Here is a 16,693-nt window from a genome sequence, read left to right as displayed (position 1 = left end):
AATCAGTGAGTGAGAAAACAACAGAGAACATTAACAAAGCCCAAAGGTAAAAACCAAGGAAGGGCTACATGGAATCTGGGCAAGGGGACTTAAGTCCTCTTTGGCCGAGAGGGCATGTCTGAGAGCCAGGCCACTGTTCTTTACATCCCTGGCCACTCTGCCCAAGAAAAGGAAGCTGCCCACTGCCTCAGGTTTCTCCAAGACTTTCCACAGGGCTCCTTCCAGGAACTAAGCCCACGAGGGCAGGGACTGTGTGGATCCCAGGACCTGGCAGATGTGACTGCTCAAAAAATAGTTGTTGAAAGATCACCCTTGCAAACCCATCCTCAAAAAAATTTTTTTCTTTGCAAATATCAATAAGATTGAAAAACTCCTAGATAAGACAGGCTAATTTAAAAAAGAAAGAGAACAAGAATACAAATTAGCAATACTTAGAAAAAAGAAGGTTTGGGGCGCCCGGGTGGCTCAGTGGGTTAAGCGTCCGACTTCGGCTCAGGTCACGATCTCGCGGTCCGTGAGTTCGAGCCCCGCGTCGGGCTCTGGGCTGATGGCTCGGAGCCTGGAGCCTGCTTCCGATTCTGTGTCTCCCTCTCTCTCTGCCCCTCCCCCATTCATGCTCTGTCTCTCTCTGTCTCAAAAATAAATAAAAACATTAAAAAAAAAATTAAAAAAGAATAAAAGAAGGTTTATCACTAAAAATCCTACAGATAGTAAAGGATAGTAAGGGAATATTATGAACTTAATAAAATTAAATTTGAAGATTCAGGTGAAAAGAATTTTTTAAAATATATAAATGGAAATGTAAAATTTAAATAGCCTCATGAATATTAAAAAATAAAATTAAAGTCATTATTAAAAATATTCCCCCAAATAGAACTGTAGACTCAGATGGCTTCACTGATAAATTCCATCCAGCCTTTAAGGAAGAAATAAATCAATCTCTCAAAATTCTTTCAGCAAATAGAGATGGAAAGAACACATCCTCAGCTGTTATATGAGGTTGGTATAACCCTGAGCACACAACAAGACTTTACAAGGCGATAAAATTACAGACCAATTTCCCTCATGAGCATAGATGCAAAAATTCGTGACAAAGTCTTTACCAAATTAAAGCCAGAAACATATAAAAAGATTTTAAAAAAAATCATGACTAAGTAGGGATACTCCCGGGAATGTTAGGGTGGTTTAAAATTTGAAAATCGATATAATTCCCATTACAAGAAAGCTAAGCATACAATCATTTCAGGAGAGGCAAAAAAGTATTTGATGAAATTGAACCCACAATCATGAGGAACAGAAGAGAATTTCCTCAATCTGACAAAGAAGATCAATGAAAAAAAAATTCAGTTGTCATACTTAATGGATGTTGCTTCTTCCTAAGTTCTGGAGCAGGGCAAAGATATTATAACTTCTATTCAATATTTCTAGGGCAATGAAGTAAGAAAAAAAAAGCATACACATAGAGGAAGAAGTATAACTCGGTTTGCAGATAATTTTTTACATGGAAAATCCAAACTACCGTACAAAGTGAGGTATTGGTGAATTTAGTAGGGTGGTTGACAGGGTTTATATACAAACCCTAATTATATTTTTATATTCTGCCAGCCAACAGAAAACAAATTTACAAACAATTCGTGTATTCAAGTGTTAAGAAACAAGTTACTACGTAGGGGTAAATTTAACAAAGGCAAGGACTGAATCATGTTTACCTGTATTTCCACAGTGATTAGCAGAGTTCCTGGCAAACGGAATTTTTTAAATAAAATATACAATATAAAAATAACACATTTAGCGCATAAATATATAAAATTTAATATTTATTAAATGTGCGCTATAACAGAGATTTAATTAATGTCTTAGGATGTTAGAAATTGTTTTCTCCCTCATTCTGTCATGGAATAAGTGTACCAGACAACAAAAGATAGCGTCGTACGGGGGGCTACACTCCTTCCTTCCCCACTTGGACCTGAACCACTTTTGCGTTCCATCCAGAGTATATGTACTGAAATTGTACTTATCACCTCTGCCCATGTACCATTGGCTGTAGGTTAGTCACATGGTCACACCCAGCTGCAAGGAGGACTGGGAAATGTAGTGTTTATCCTGGGCACATATTGTGCTCTGTGAAAATTACATTACTACGGAAAAAGAGAGTGGATACTTGAAGACAATTAATGGTTTCTGGCACACCAATCCTACCCTGGCAGGTACAGTCAACAATGACTTTAATTTTAATATTTTATTGTTCTTCCAGCTACAATACTTTGAAATCATCATTGAGTTTAGAGTTCATTTCTATAAACTCACTCCCTAGAATACAGAGCAAGTTCTATTCAGCTGCTGTATTTGTTTAATCGAATTATATGCAAATTATCCCTTTTAATCATTAACACCCTAAAATATGTACTTCTGAGACCCACTGTAAATGCAGAACACTTAGAAAACTGAACACCTACACTGACCAGGATTTATGAATTACGGGCTAAAACAGAAGTCACAGAATAAGATTTATGCCTGATCAAATTATAGATTTTAGCATACCGACTCATAAATCAGTCCCTAGAATCTCAAGGGCAATGAAAGGATTTATAAATCAAAACTTATTTAGGATTTATTAGCTGAATGTTTATCATAAGAATGCAATGTTTATAAATCTTGTCTGACTTACACAACTAAATTTATAAGCTCTTTGTAGTCAGGGTCCAGCTCTGATGACACTTTTGAGGGGTATAGATTGTGATGTATACTGCTGATACTTAGGTTACATTGATTAATGACAGGATCAGAAGGAAAGATAATTTTATTAAGTTTGCTTAACATTTAAATGGGTTTTAAAGGTTAACTTTGTAATTAAAACATAGCATCTATTTATATATTTTTACTATTATAGACAGATGGGTTCAAATATTTAGAGAATAAAATAAATTATAATTTGAGTATAAAATGACACCAAAAGAACAATTTAGCTAAATGGCAAAACCATTTCAGAACAGGTTAAATGTTCCAGAAAACATTAATACGACATTTCTGTACTATGAATTCTGGTCTGTATTTAATTCCTAATTTGGAAAACAATTCTATGTTAAAATTATAAATTTTATTACAAATACAAGATATTTGCACTATTTCAACATACGTTACTTTTAAAGTTCTGTTTTCTCATTTATCACATTCTTTCAGGGTCTCCAGATCTGCCTCCCACCTGGTGAAATGGTATTCTTTAATCTAGCTGACTTCCTCATTTGGTTTTATTTCTCTGCTCAAATATCACATCTCTAGGGCCCACCCACATCGCTCTCAAGTTAAGCTTATTTATTTATTTATTGAAATAAATATTTATATAATTTAGAAATTATATATACATTTATTTATTGAAAGATACTAAGAAGCAACTAGAAGGTAGGGGCGTCTGGGTGGCTCAGTCGGTTAAGCGTCCAACTTCAGCTCAGGTCATGATCTCGCGGTTCGTGAGTTTGAGCCCCGCGTTGGGCTCTGTGCTGCCAGCTCGGAGCCTGGAGCTGCTTGGGATTCTGTGTCTCCTTCTCTCTCTCTGCCCCTCCCCCGCTCATGCTCTATCTCTCTCTGTGTCTCTCAATAATAAACACACGTTAAAATTTTTTTTTACAAAGAAGCAACCAGAAGGTTAATTCCCAAATAGCAAAGTGAGTGAGTGATTGCACATGCAAACAGTTCTATGGTGAAGTTTCTACCTCCTGGTTAACTCGGTACTCCTAACAAAGTAAAAGATGGTTCACCTCATTCACTTTTCAATAATGAAAGCTTAAACAGATACTTTAAAATAATTTGAATAAGTGTTGACATTAGGTGTTTTCTTAGATGGACATGGGATGGACCTTGCTACCTTTAGATATTAGAGATTTCCGAAACAAAATAAAGCAGGAAGAAATTGTAACTATTAAAACAGAACGCAATTTCAGTAAATATATGAATAAAACTATGATCTGCTTAGTCTTTTTTTAAATGTTTATTTATTTTGAGGGGGGGGGAGGGGCAGAGAGACAGGGAGACAGAATTGGAAGCAGGCTCCAGGCTCTGAGCTGTGAGCAGCACAAATCCTGACGCTGGGTTTGAACTCATGAACTGCAAGATCATGACCTGAGCCAAAGTCAGACGCTTAACCAACTAAGCCACCCAGGCACCCTTGCTTAGTTTTTAACTTAAGAAAAAGTTAGGATAATATTTCTATGTGCTTTAAGTCTCTTGATTTTTCTTAAAATGTAGTTTTAAAAATACAGTATAAAAATTTATAAATAAAACATAAATACAAAATGACTTTAGGAAATCACTTCCTATTATCGAACAGGTTTGGTTCAATATATCCCCCTCCCCTCATCCCAAGGTCCAATAATTGCATTGATAACAATAATAATAATTAATAATGGCAATAATATAACAGCAACTGATGTTTCTGCTAGAACATGATGTATGTAGTCCTGGGTTATGAAAAGTTCTACAATATCATGAATTAAAAATTAAAAGTAATAGGACTACAGAGTATAGACAGGTCAGTTAATCAAAAACCAGCGGTAGGTAGATCAGCGTTTCCTGGAGTCTGAAGCTTGCAGACTTTTGAGGACCCTTTATTTTATTTTATTTTATTTTTTTTTTAATTTTTTTTCAACGTTTTTTATTTATTTTTGGGACAGAGAGAGACCGAGCACGAATGGGGGAGGGGCAGAGAGAGAGGGAGACACAGAATCAGAAACAGGCTCCAGGCTCCAAGCCATCAGCCCAGAGCCTGACGCGGGGCTCGAACTCACGGACCGCGAGATGGTGACCTGGCTGAAGTTGGACGCTTAACCGACTGCGTCACCCAGGCGCCCCGAGGACCCTTTATTTTAAAGAAGATACAGTTGATTAACTGACTGACACAACTCAGCAGAACAAATTCCTTTGTGTTTTACTACATTTTGTGGCTGCAAATTCTTTTGAGCTCCTTTTCATGTAACAGTAACTCATAATATCTTTTCCTAGACAGAGAAGAGAAAGATAATGCAGTCTTTCCTCTAACATGATGGATGGGGCTGTTTGATCATTTGGGGGAAGCATTCCTATACAGAAATGGCTAACAGTTACAGCTATATATGGAAGTGACTATAAACCACATAAATATATACTAAACTTAGAAAAAATATATCCTACAATTCCCGTTACCTCCCAGCTGGTCCCTAAAACGGTACAGCCATTCCAAAGCCCCTGAGGGAGAAGTAATTGAAGTGGAAAGATTGTGGTCTTAAAAGAAACAGTCAAAATATCCTACTTTACAAGTGCTACAAAAATGCACTCCCTTCGATGCAATGAAGGGGCCCATGCAAAAAATAAGAAAGAAAGCTTCATTAGGGCCACCATAGATTCTACTGAGCTCAGACTGAGTATTCCAGCAACAATAATGGATGCTCAGGAAATAACTTGCCCAGCTCAGGCAGGAAGCTCACTGTGGCCGGAGGCTGCCTCAGAGGATATTAAAAAGGCACAGGGGCGCCTGGGTGGCTCAGTCGGTTGAGCATCCGACTTCGACTCAGGTTATGATCTTGTGGTTCGTGGGTTCAAGCCCCGCGTGGGGCTCTGTGCTGGCAGCTCGGAGCCTGGAGCCTGTTTCGGATTCTGTGTCTGCCCCTCCCCCACTCAGGCTCTATCTCTGTCTCAGAAATAAATAAACCTTAAAATAAATAAATAAATAAATAAATAGGCACAAAAACCATCAGGTGGAAATGCCAGCTCCCCAGCACTGAGGCAATGCAGATGGAAGCGTAATCTACCAAAAGTCAAGAGCTGAGCAAGGCTGAGAGTACATTTTTCTAGATGGGGAACCCCAGGTGCAAAGACTCATTTTTATTTTTCTTACAATGGAGCAAGAGAAGGTCTCCCACGTGCAGCATTTAAGCTAAGGGTCTTGGCCTTTCCTGGTGAAGACTGTATTTATATTCCTGCGTTTTTGATTCTCTTTGCCAAGGAAAAAATGTTTGAACCAGCACAGTTTCTGTGTCACACTCATGCCATTACCTGCTTTGCCCAACATGGAGCATATAACTGATAATGATGGAGAAGAAGAGATAGTAGCCAAAAATTATTGAGCACTAGCTCTTGTTCTAAGTGGCCCATAAGTTCAAACTAATCTATTCTTCGTAGCCACCCATGGGACAGATTCTAATATTATCCCCATTTTACAATCCGTTACTGTTGGTAACAGTAAAAGCTCTGTAAGTATGACTGCTGTGGGCTTACCAAGAAGTCATTGGTCATTCCTTCTATTCAATTACTTTGATCAAACCTAAGTAAAGCTTTATAGCCTTTTATTTTCAATATAAATACTCCTGAAAACACTTACCATAGTTATTTGAACTGTCTTTATTAAGTCTGCATAAAGGCAAAGAAGTTACGGTTCATTATATGACAATTCGATTCTATTTCTTAATTTGAAAACTAAACAGGATAGTAGAGTCCAAAATGAAATGTACTTTGGTATAGTTAACTTAGACTAGTGTAGCCCAAGGGCTATTTGTTGGTTAATAAAAATATAGATTTCTGGCTCCCATTTTGGACCTACTGAACCTGAATTTCTACATTAGGTCCTAGGAAAAATGTAGTTTTAACAAGCACTCTCAGGTGATTCTGATGCATACTGAAGTTTAGGAACCTCTAATTTAAACTAATGTAGGGGCGCCCGAGCGGCTCAGTTAGGGGACTGACTTCGGCTCAGGTCATGACTTCAGCTCAGGTTTGTGGGCTGGAGCCCTGCGTCGGGCTCTGTGCGGACAGCTCAGAGCCTGGAGCCTGCTTTGGATTCCGTGTGTGCCTCTCTCTACTCCTCCCCTGCTCATGCTCTGTCTCCCTCTGTCTCTCAAAAACAAATAAATGTTAAAAAATTAAAAATAAATAAACTAATGTAAATGCTGTGAAATCTCTACTTTCCTATGAACAGACATAATTAATGTCTGGTGTTTACAACTGCAAGACATTTAAAAGCTTGGGTGTGATTTAAGAAATGGATAAATACGTTTTTGTTTCTTGTATGCTAATATAGCCTTAAAAGCGTTACTTGAAATAAATGACGCAGCACGGGGGAAAAAAAAAACCTACAAAGTTGTGCAGGTCTTTAAATCATACTATCGATTAATGGAAACACCTGGGGGTTAGTCTTCCTAATAGCATAATCTGAAAAGTAGAACAGATTTTACTGGCTTTGGATAAATCATTTCAGGATAAGCTCTTTTCCCTCATGAACTACTTTCTTCCTGCACCAGGAAAGGAATGAATTTTTGGGTCTTGCAGTTCCTGGTGAGTTCTCCTTTCTCATAAATATTTAGATTAGAAGAGAAAAGCCAAGATCATTCTTTTAAATAGTTTAATGAATTTTTTTTTAAATGTACGAACATAGTTGGGAAAGCCTGCCACTGATTAGATTCTTGGTTTTAATATTCTATTCTTTCTCTTTCCGAAATTCTCTTTTACATTTCATGAAGTAATGTATTTCTCTTAATAAGCCTAAGTTGAAATTCATTATTGTAGTCACTTTTACCACAAAATTCATTTATCGATTCTCTTCATTTTCTGTTGCTTGTGTCTTTATCTTCCTTTCACGTCATCTGCAGGGCACTCTGTCTATCTGGTACTTTTTTTTCCCCCTTTAATGTTTATTTATTTTTGAGAGAGAGAGAGAGAGACACATACACACAGAACGTGAGCAGGGGAAGAGCCGAGAGAGAGGGAGACATAGAACGTGAAACAGGCTCCAGGCTCTGAACTGTCAGCACAGAGCCTGATGTGGGGCTTGAACTCACGAACCGTGAGATCATGACCTGAAGTCGGATGCTTAACTGACTGAGCCACCCAGGCGCCCCTGCATCTGGTACCATTAAATTAATATCTCTGCCGTCACTGCGACGGGTTTTTGGTGTACCACACGTGTGGGCCACCTCCTTAAATATCTCATTTCCTAGTTGAGGTGATTACACATAAAAATGCCAGGAATTGCCAAGTTTTAGGTTGGTTTAGAATTAGAATACAGTAAATCTAAGCTTCCCTGGTATTATCTACAATTCGCTGACATGACTCATAATTAAAAAGAAAAAAGATGAACAAAGGGAAAATGCAAATAATTTCATCTAACCCTGTATGTACGTCAAGAGACACACACTGCTCTCTCCTAAGATGCGCTTCAGCAACAAATAATGAGTCTATTTGCTGTTTACAGAAACCAAACATGTTTCTCTTTTTGATGGTTATGTCTTCTTGATCGATGGACCCTTTTCTCACTGTGCAGTATCACTTTTTGTCTCTGGTAATACTTTCTGCTCTGGACTTTACTTTGTCTCACACTCATGTAGCCACACTAGCTTTCTTTTGGTTCAAGTTTGCACGGTCTGTATTTTCTCTATCCTTTTACTTTTTTTTTTTCTTTTCATGGCTTGATAGCTCATTTCCCCCCTCCCCTGCTGTATTAAGAGGTAATTAATTTAAAAATTGTGTAGATTTAAGGTATACAACCTGGTTATTCAATATTTTCATATATTGTAAACTAATCACGACAATCAAGGTAACCAACATATCCCTCATCTCACAGTTACCTTTTTCTTTTGTGTGTGTGTTGAGAAAAATGTAAGATCTATGCCTTTAGCAATCACACAATAGAGTATTGCTAACTATAGTCACATGGTTACACAGCAGACCTCCAGGACTTAATTCATCTTGTATGCCTGAAACTTTGTACCCCTGGACCAACATCTCCCCATTTTCCCTCCTCCCATTCTTTTAAGCTACCTATATCATTGTAGTTGAAGTATCAGGTAGACAGGACAAATTTCTGTCAGTTAAAAAAAAAATCCATTCTCTGTCCTTTAGTTGATGTGTTTTGACCACCCATGTAATTACTGATACGTTGGGTCTATCATGTATTATTTACGTTCTGTTTGTTTTCTTTGTTTTTCATTCCAATTCCCCTTTTCTCCTGCCTTCTTTTAACTGTATTACGCTATAGGTTTTTGCTTTGGTTCTTTTTTTTTTTTTTTTTTTTTTTTTTGCTTTTTGTTTATTTTTAAATTATTTTTATTTACTTTTTTTAGTGGATGCTCTCAGGATTGCAGAACACATACTTTTCATCATCGCTGAGAATCACTTTTATACTTTAGCTGGAAGGCGGAACCTCACTGTCTTACAGATCCCTTAATCTCTCCGCGTTACGCTATGGTTGTGTTATGCATAGCATTTCCCTCCACTGAAAACACAAACCTACAATGTATATGTTTCTGCATCCAACAGTCTAACATCTTTTAAAGGACTCAAAAGGGGGAAATTACGCTATTATATTTACCCAAATACATGCCAATTTTGTACTCTTCTTTCCTTTCTGATATTGCAAATTTCCTTCCGGCATCATTTGCCTTCTTTTGAAGAAGTTCCTTTAGCAATCCTTTTGGATCAGGTCTGACTGCTAAATATTTTCTTAGTTTTTCTAACCCTGCAAATGTCTTGTGGCACCTGGGTGGCTCAGTTGGTTAAGTGTTGAACTTCAGCTCGGGTCATGATCTCACTGTTCGTGGATTTGAGCCCCTCATCCGGCTCTGTGCTGACAGCTCAAAGCCTGGAGCCTGCTTCGGATTCTGTGTCTCCCTCTCTCTCTGCCCCCCCACACCCCCCAATCTTTCCTTAAATAAGTAAATAGACTTTAAAAAATCTGAAAATATCTTTATTTCACTTTTATTCCGGAAGGATATTTTTGCTAGTTATAGAAGTGTGGACTCATCTTTCTGTTCTTTCATCACATAAATCACATCACAAAATGTTGACACTTTGTCCTCCATGGTTTCTGATGACAAATGTGGACTCCTTCAAATCGTAGCTCTTCAGGAGGTAATTTGTTGCTTATTTTTTAGCTGCTTTCAAGATCTTATTTTCTCTACTTAATTAAACTTAATTTAGCCTCTTGGGAGTTTGTTGAATTTTCTTGAATATGTGGTTTCTCTCACCAAACTTGGGAAGTGTTAAGCATCGTGGTCCTCTTTTCTTGGACTCTGTGACATCAACGCTAGACTTTTCCCTGAGACTCTGTTCTTTTCTTCTTCTTCAATATTTTTTTTCTCTCTGTTGCTCAGATTGAGTAATTTCTACTACTCTGTCCCCAAGTTCACGTATGCTTTACTCTGCTACTGAGCCCATCCGGTGAATCTTTTAAACCTTAGCTCCTGTATTTTTTTTCTTCTGAAATTACCATTTGGTTCCTCAGGTTTCCCATTTCCTTCTTTTTTCTGTTTCAGTCTTCTCATGAATTTCAAGTAGTGTTTGTCCTTACTTTTTGGGTCCTATTCATCATAGCTGCTTTAGAGGCTCTGTCAGAGAATTCCAACCTGTCTGTTGCTTGAGGACTGTTTGCCTTTCGAGTTAAGATTCCTTGTTTGTTTGATTGTTTGTTTGTATGCTGGGTGCTTCTGAATTGTGTCCTGGACTTTGAGTCTTATGCTATGAGGATTTTGGTGTGACATGTATGGAGAATTCTGAGATTTTTGTTTCAGCAGGCGACCAACCAGTTTCAATTCAGACCACAAGCTTCAGTCAGACTGCTGGTTGTGGTTTTAATGTGAGTTCCATTTCCAGAGCCTTTGCAGTCAGGTTTGGATCTAGTTGCTAGTTGCCTAGCCTGTCTGTGTTCAGCTCTCAAGTTCTGTGGATACCATTTAGGGTTGGATCCATGCATTAAAAAAAAAAAAAAAAATGAAACGCCGCACAAATTTGCATGCCATCCTCACTCAGGGCCTTGCTAATCTCCGTTTTAGTACGTGTGCAGCCAAAGCGAGCACAAAGATCTCACCGGTACTTTCTGGTTCCCTGGGACAACACTTGCAGTTCTCTGGTCAAAAAAATGGGCTTTATTTACTTTGCTCTCTGCGCGTTTCTACAAATGGGCTCATAGCCAGGGTGGACCCCAGGAGGACAAAGACAGAAGAAAAGCAGTGGGGATTTGCCCCATCATCCTGGTATAACATCACTCTGATCAGAAAGGAAGATTCCCCTTTCTTGGAATGTTAGGCTCCTGCTCCTGCCATTACCCCTGGCCCTGCTGCAGCAACCAAAGGATCACTTGGGAGCTACGCAAGAGAGCAGAGCAAAGAAAAAATATCGGGGTATTTTCCCCCACGGTCTTCCGGCACGTGGAGTCCTCGGTTACTTAACTGGAGAGATTCTGCTGTATCTACTTGACTGTCCGTGTAAGCTACTTCTGTGTTTTGGGCTACGTTTAGTCCAGAGTGGAGTAAACAGAGGGGGAAAAAACAACTGGTAAACTCATGGCTAGTTAGGCAGTACTTTGAATTCTGGTCTTGTTCCCCAATCTGTTTGCTACTGTTTACTTTCCATACACCTGAAAGGGCTTTTCCTGCATCCCACCCCAATTCTATAGCTGCATTCAGCGGGAGGCAGAGAGTGGAGCACACTTTCTGTGTCTCCCCCAGAACTGGAGCCAATCCTTGCCATGAAAGGTAGTGAGACGAAACGATTGTACCACAAACGCGAAACGAAATATATAGCATGTGCAATAAGCTGGCTGTTTCAAGCCAACAAACTGAGTACACAGGAATTCATTTTAGGACTGATAGACCTCAGCTGATCCTTGCCATGATCAATGACTTTTTACTCAGCATACCATCTGGCATTTACTCGTTACCACCTAAAATATTTTCAATCTGGCGATGTGGCAAATGTAGGTTATGTACAATATCATCAGAGGCAAGTCATTGCCTTTTTAATTTTTGTCTTTTACGCACTAACTTACTGCTGATTAAGACATTTTTTAAAAAGCCTAATCAGGGCATTTCTAAGCTTTTACATGCAAAGGCACACTCAGATCTATAGAGTACTGTGATCACTGTTGAAATGGTCAGCTGTTAATGTCTATCTATTTTTGAGAGACAGAGAGAGACAGAGAGAGGGAGAGTGAACAAGCTGGGGAGGGGTAGAGAGAGAGACACACACAGACACACACACAGAATCTCAAGCAGGCTCCAGGCTCGAAGATGTCAGCACAGAGCCCGACGCCGGGCTCAAACCCACGAACTGAGAGATCATGACCTGAACCGAAGTCGGACACTCGACCAACTGAGCCACCCACGTGCCCCTAAGTGGTCAGCAGGTAGAACACGTTTTTTGTGTATTAATTACTGACATGTCATCCACAGAGATGAACCAGGCTTATGTACAATATACATTTCTGAAAAGTTGTGAATAAAATAAATTTTGAAAGGGGAATTAATTGGAACCCTATAAGGAATAGTTTAGTAAAACAAATCATTGCCTCCCCAATATTTGCTATTACCTGCGTGCTTTTTTAATAAATCAGGTTTATATATTTATATTTGGACTTCCTTACCCCAGTGTTGAGTTGGCTTCTCTGATTCATAGGTCAGCCTAGGGCAACACGGAGCGTTTGTCTATCGTACGCACATGACTTTCTGGGCTATATTACGCTTTTAGCAATTGCTGGGCGGCAGAACACTGTGCTTAATTAGTAGATTTTGCGGTTAAGAGATGGTAATCACGTTTGATTAAAAAGGTCGTTTATTTCATTCAAGGCTGAGGGTGCTTTCCTGAGGGCAGAAGCCTATGTTTTGGCCTGGAGGACCAAGGAGGTCTTACACCCAAAGTGGCACTCACTTTGCAGATCAGTCATGGATTTCTGAATGACCTTGGAGAAGTCACTTTGCTTCTCTCTTCTCAACTCCAGACATTTGCAAAGCCCGATGTTTTCATTAATGACAGGGAAATGTGCACAGTTCTTCTAAATGCTTTAAGTTTATTTATTTATTTTGAGAGAGAGAGAGAGAGAGAGAGAGAGCAAGCGGGGAGTGGCAGAGAGACAGAGGGGACAGAGGATCCGAAGCAGGATCTATGCTGACAGTAGAGAGACTGATGCGAGGATCCAACTCACAAACCATGAGATCACGACCTGAGCCAAAGTCGGATGCTCAACCCACTAAGCCACCCAGGCGCCCCTTTCTAAATGCTTTTAATAACAAATATATCCTTTAGCTAAATTCTGAGAGGTAGGCAAGTTGTTACTACCGTTCCCTCTTTACAAATTAATAAACCCAGGCTCGGTGACATTAGGAGAATAAAGTTTGCAGAGCATAAGAGCAAGAGAAACTCAAATGCATTTTTTTTGTGAATCCAAACATTCTTGGTCTTTCTTCTACAAGTTCCTATCACTAAGACTACTAACAGTTAAGAGAAATCACAAAGAATTGTTTTCTGTTGAATTCCACCTGGCAAAGGGCAAAGAGGTCTATTTGCTTAACGTAAGGATACGTATCGCTCAGGATTGCAATTGTCAAGTGGCGTTTTCACCACTAACTTGATACATTTAAGTATTTCTTCACGTATAATACTTCACGTATAATATAATAATATTCCTGGTGTCCGCAGAGAAAGAATGTTGTATCAACGCTGCGCAGGTGATTATTTGCAACCACAGGCGGCACTTACTTTTTGCAAAATGCAGCTCAGGGAGATATAGTTCTGCCCACCTTTTTTAACAGCCTGAATTCATACAGAGTATGTTTGGAGTCATTTGTCATGTTTTGCTCTATTTTTGGCAGATTGGTGCAGGGGCATTAAAAAAAAAGCATTCTTGTTACGTGTCAGATCTTTCTTCTTCCTCTTTCCTTACAAATGAATACTAAAACTACAAATTCCATTTGTCTCTGAGTTACTATGGGTTAAACGGTCGAGGCTTTCACCCGTGGCCCTTTCAGTTGGAATCCTATGACACTTTATGAGGTTATCACTGCCCTCTGAAATTTTCATCAGCTGTGGATGTGTTCATCCTAACATTTTGTAGGCGGGAGACATGGGTTCTGGCCCGTAGCTGCCCACCAGAACTCGCCCAGGATAATCCCGTAAAAAGCACCGTGTGTGCCTAATTCTTCCCTCCTCAATTTTGTCAGCAAAACGTTTTATCTCCCCAAATTATGCAGGTGACTCGAGTCGCAAGGAGGCTGTTCCCTTAGTAATCATGGGCTGGCATCCTGGAAGGAGCACATTCACACCACAGATGTGACAAGAGGTCAAATCGTCATAATCAAATCGGTCTTCAAAGTCTGATCCCTGTCATCTGATTATAATTTATCCTAAACGGTGTGAGTAGAAACTGATGTGTGGTTACATAGAGACCATTCCATTAATGACACCTGATTTATACTCCAGGAAAAGAAATTCTCTGAAATCAATAACATTTCCGAATTTGTTTTGTATTTATCCAGGTGATACATATTTGTGTAGAACCCACCATATATCCGGTTCTTCGGGAGCACATGAAGGACTGACCTGCATTTAAACAATCCATTATGGGGGCGCCTGGGTGGCTCGGTCAGGTAAGCATCCAACTCTTGATTTCGGCTCAGGTCATGATCTTGCGTTTCGTGGGTTCAAGCCCCACGTTGGGCTCCTTGCTGTCAGCATGGGGCTTGCTTGGGATTCTCTCTCCCTCTCTCTCTCTCTCTGCCTCTCCAATCTGTACCTCTCTCTCAAAAATAAATAAAAACTTAAAAAAACAACAACAGCCCATTAGGGATCATTCAGTTGGTTCCACTCTCTACCTTTGATGGTAAATTGCCACACTGGCTTCTTACCCTCTCAGGGTCTAGAGTATGGAAGGGCAGAAAGATAATTTTGGAACCTGAGCTAAGCGATAAATAATAACAGAGTAGAGAAAGGATAATGTTATGGCAGCATAAGGGAGGGAATTTAATCCAGATGTTAGGGGTAAAAAAGCGCTCTCCCCAAAGTACGGTGTTTAGGTCTCCATAAGGTCTTACAGCAATGAGCAGTGTCTACTCATCCCTTTTGAAATCTTCAGATCTTCCGGAGCCAGTGGGGAGTGGCAGTAAGACGTCAAGCACACACAGTTTTAAGTGCCAGCTCATTACACGGTAGCTGTATAAAATTAGAGAGATTACCCAGCTCTGAGTTTAATTTCCTCATCTGTACAGACAGAAATAACAATACCTCGGTCATGAGGGCCATTCTGAAGATTAATAAACTAATATATTTTTAATTTAATTAATTTAATTTAAACTAATATATTTTAGATAATAAAACACAAAAAGCACATAGGAGAAAATAAGGACATTTAGGGTCCCCACCACGGGAGGTATAGTCAGGCTGATTAGTGAAGAACAGATCGATTTACACAGAGGCGAAGGAATATCAAAGGGATAGAAAACACTCCAAGGGAGGCTGAAATAGATGTAGAACACTTTTCAAAAGACTGATTAAATATAGAAAGGGAAGAACTCACAGTGTATTCCCGAATCTCCCCGGGGCTCTCTGGTTGGCTTGCTGTTCTCTTTCATACACCTCTCTCTACACCTTTTTCAACCAGCACCTCTAGGCTTTGTCCTCTCAAATCTATCTGTGCCTGCTCCAGGCTTCCCACGGAGTTCCGATTAGTCCATTTCACCATTTGAAGACCCACTGAATTGAGCCCATAGGCTATAAAGTCTATTACCGCTGCTCCCCTACTGGCCCGCCACTCAACATATTAAAAATGGAATTAATTCCCCTCTCGGAACCTTCTTGAATATTTCCTATTAGTTCCAGCACACCATCCACCCAATCATCCAAAGCAGGAGCTCCAGAATTAAATGTGGGCTTGTTCTTTCTTTTAGCCCCAGTCACTAGCCCCGCATGCCTGCAGTCCTCCAGTCCTAATCTCTTCTACCATTTCATTCCATAGGTTAGGACATTGTCAAGTCACGCCAGCCTCCTCTACCCAAGTGTGGTTGGAGGCTGGGCTGCGTCGACAGCCCATCGGAGGTGGTGAAAATCGCAGAATTTCGGGTCTTACCCCACAGCTACCAAACCAGAATCTGCATGATAACGAGGGGCTGTTGAGGCTTATAATAAGAAATCTATATTTGGCCCTCCTTCTATTTCTGGCACAGAGCTCCCCAGGTGCTTGAAATTTCCTAAAGGTGTCTTTTGTTAGGTTAAAGAGGTGACTTTTGGAAAGCACCTGAGGATGGGGGCTGGTGGCCAGGGCAACCAACCTGGTAATAAGGGATGGAAAATTTTCAGTCCCACCCACCCACCTCTGGGGAGGGGAGTGGGGCTGGAGACTGAGTCCAATCATGCCTCTGGAATGAAGCTCCCATCAAACCCCCAAAGGACAGAGTTTGGAGAGTTTCCTGGTTGGTGAACACACAGAGAGTTGAGGACAACAGATTGCCAGGGGGACACAGAAGCTCGGAGTCTTCTCCCCAGGCCTTGCCCTTTGCACTCTTCCATCTTGCTGTTCCTGAGTTGGATCCTTTTATAACCAAGTAAAATGTTTCTCTGGGTTCTGCGGGCCACTCCAACAAATTCATCAATCTGTAGCTGGTTGGTCAGAAGCACAGCTGGCCACCTGGACTTGCCCCTGGTGGTTGAAGTGGAAGGATGTCTTGTACGATGGAGGCCTTCGCCTCTGGGATCTGAGGCTCTCTCCACACGGTAGCAGAATTGAGTTCATTGCTCAACGGTGTCTAGGCGACCAACTTGTCCCAGTTTGCCAAGGGCTGTCTCCATTGTGGCACTGAAAATTCTGCATTCCAGGAAATCCCTCAGTCCTGGGAAATCCTCAAATTCATGTATACCCTTCGCTCCCTCAGATATTTACACATTTACCACATGCCCGTGTTTCCTAAGT

At 40.2% G+C, this 16,693-nt stretch overlaps 1 protein-coding gene and 1 long non-coding RNA gene across 2 annotated transcripts in view; one reads left to right on the top strand and one right to left on the bottom strand.

The window, feature by feature from the left end:
• CYYR1 (cysteine and tyrosine rich 1) overlaps positions 1-16,693 on the bottom strand; it is a 103,235-nt gene that overhangs the window by 72,666 nt on the left and 13,876 nt on the right. The window lies entirely within an intron of this gene.
• The window catches only part of LOC122229526, a 30,695-nt gene that overhangs the window by 7,695 nt on the left and 6,307 nt on the right, over positions 1-16,693 (top strand). Inside the window, exon 3 of the long non-coding RNA XR_006207018.1 lies at positions 14,268-14,378. This is a non-coding gene — a long non-coding RNA (uncharacterized LOC122229526). The remainder of the gene's footprint in view (positions 1-14,267; positions 14,379-16,693) is intronic.

The sequence above is a fragment of the Panthera leo genome, chromosome C2 (assembly GCF_018350215.1).
Source record: "Panthera leo isolate Ple1 chromosome C2, P.leo_Ple1_pat1.1, whole genome shotgun sequence".
NCBI classification, from domain to species: Eukaryota; Metazoa; Chordata; class Mammalia; order Carnivora; family Felidae; genus Panthera; species Panthera leo.
The sequence above is the reverse complement of the archived record's forward strand: the minus strand, read 5'-3'. Positions and strand labels throughout refer to the sequence as shown.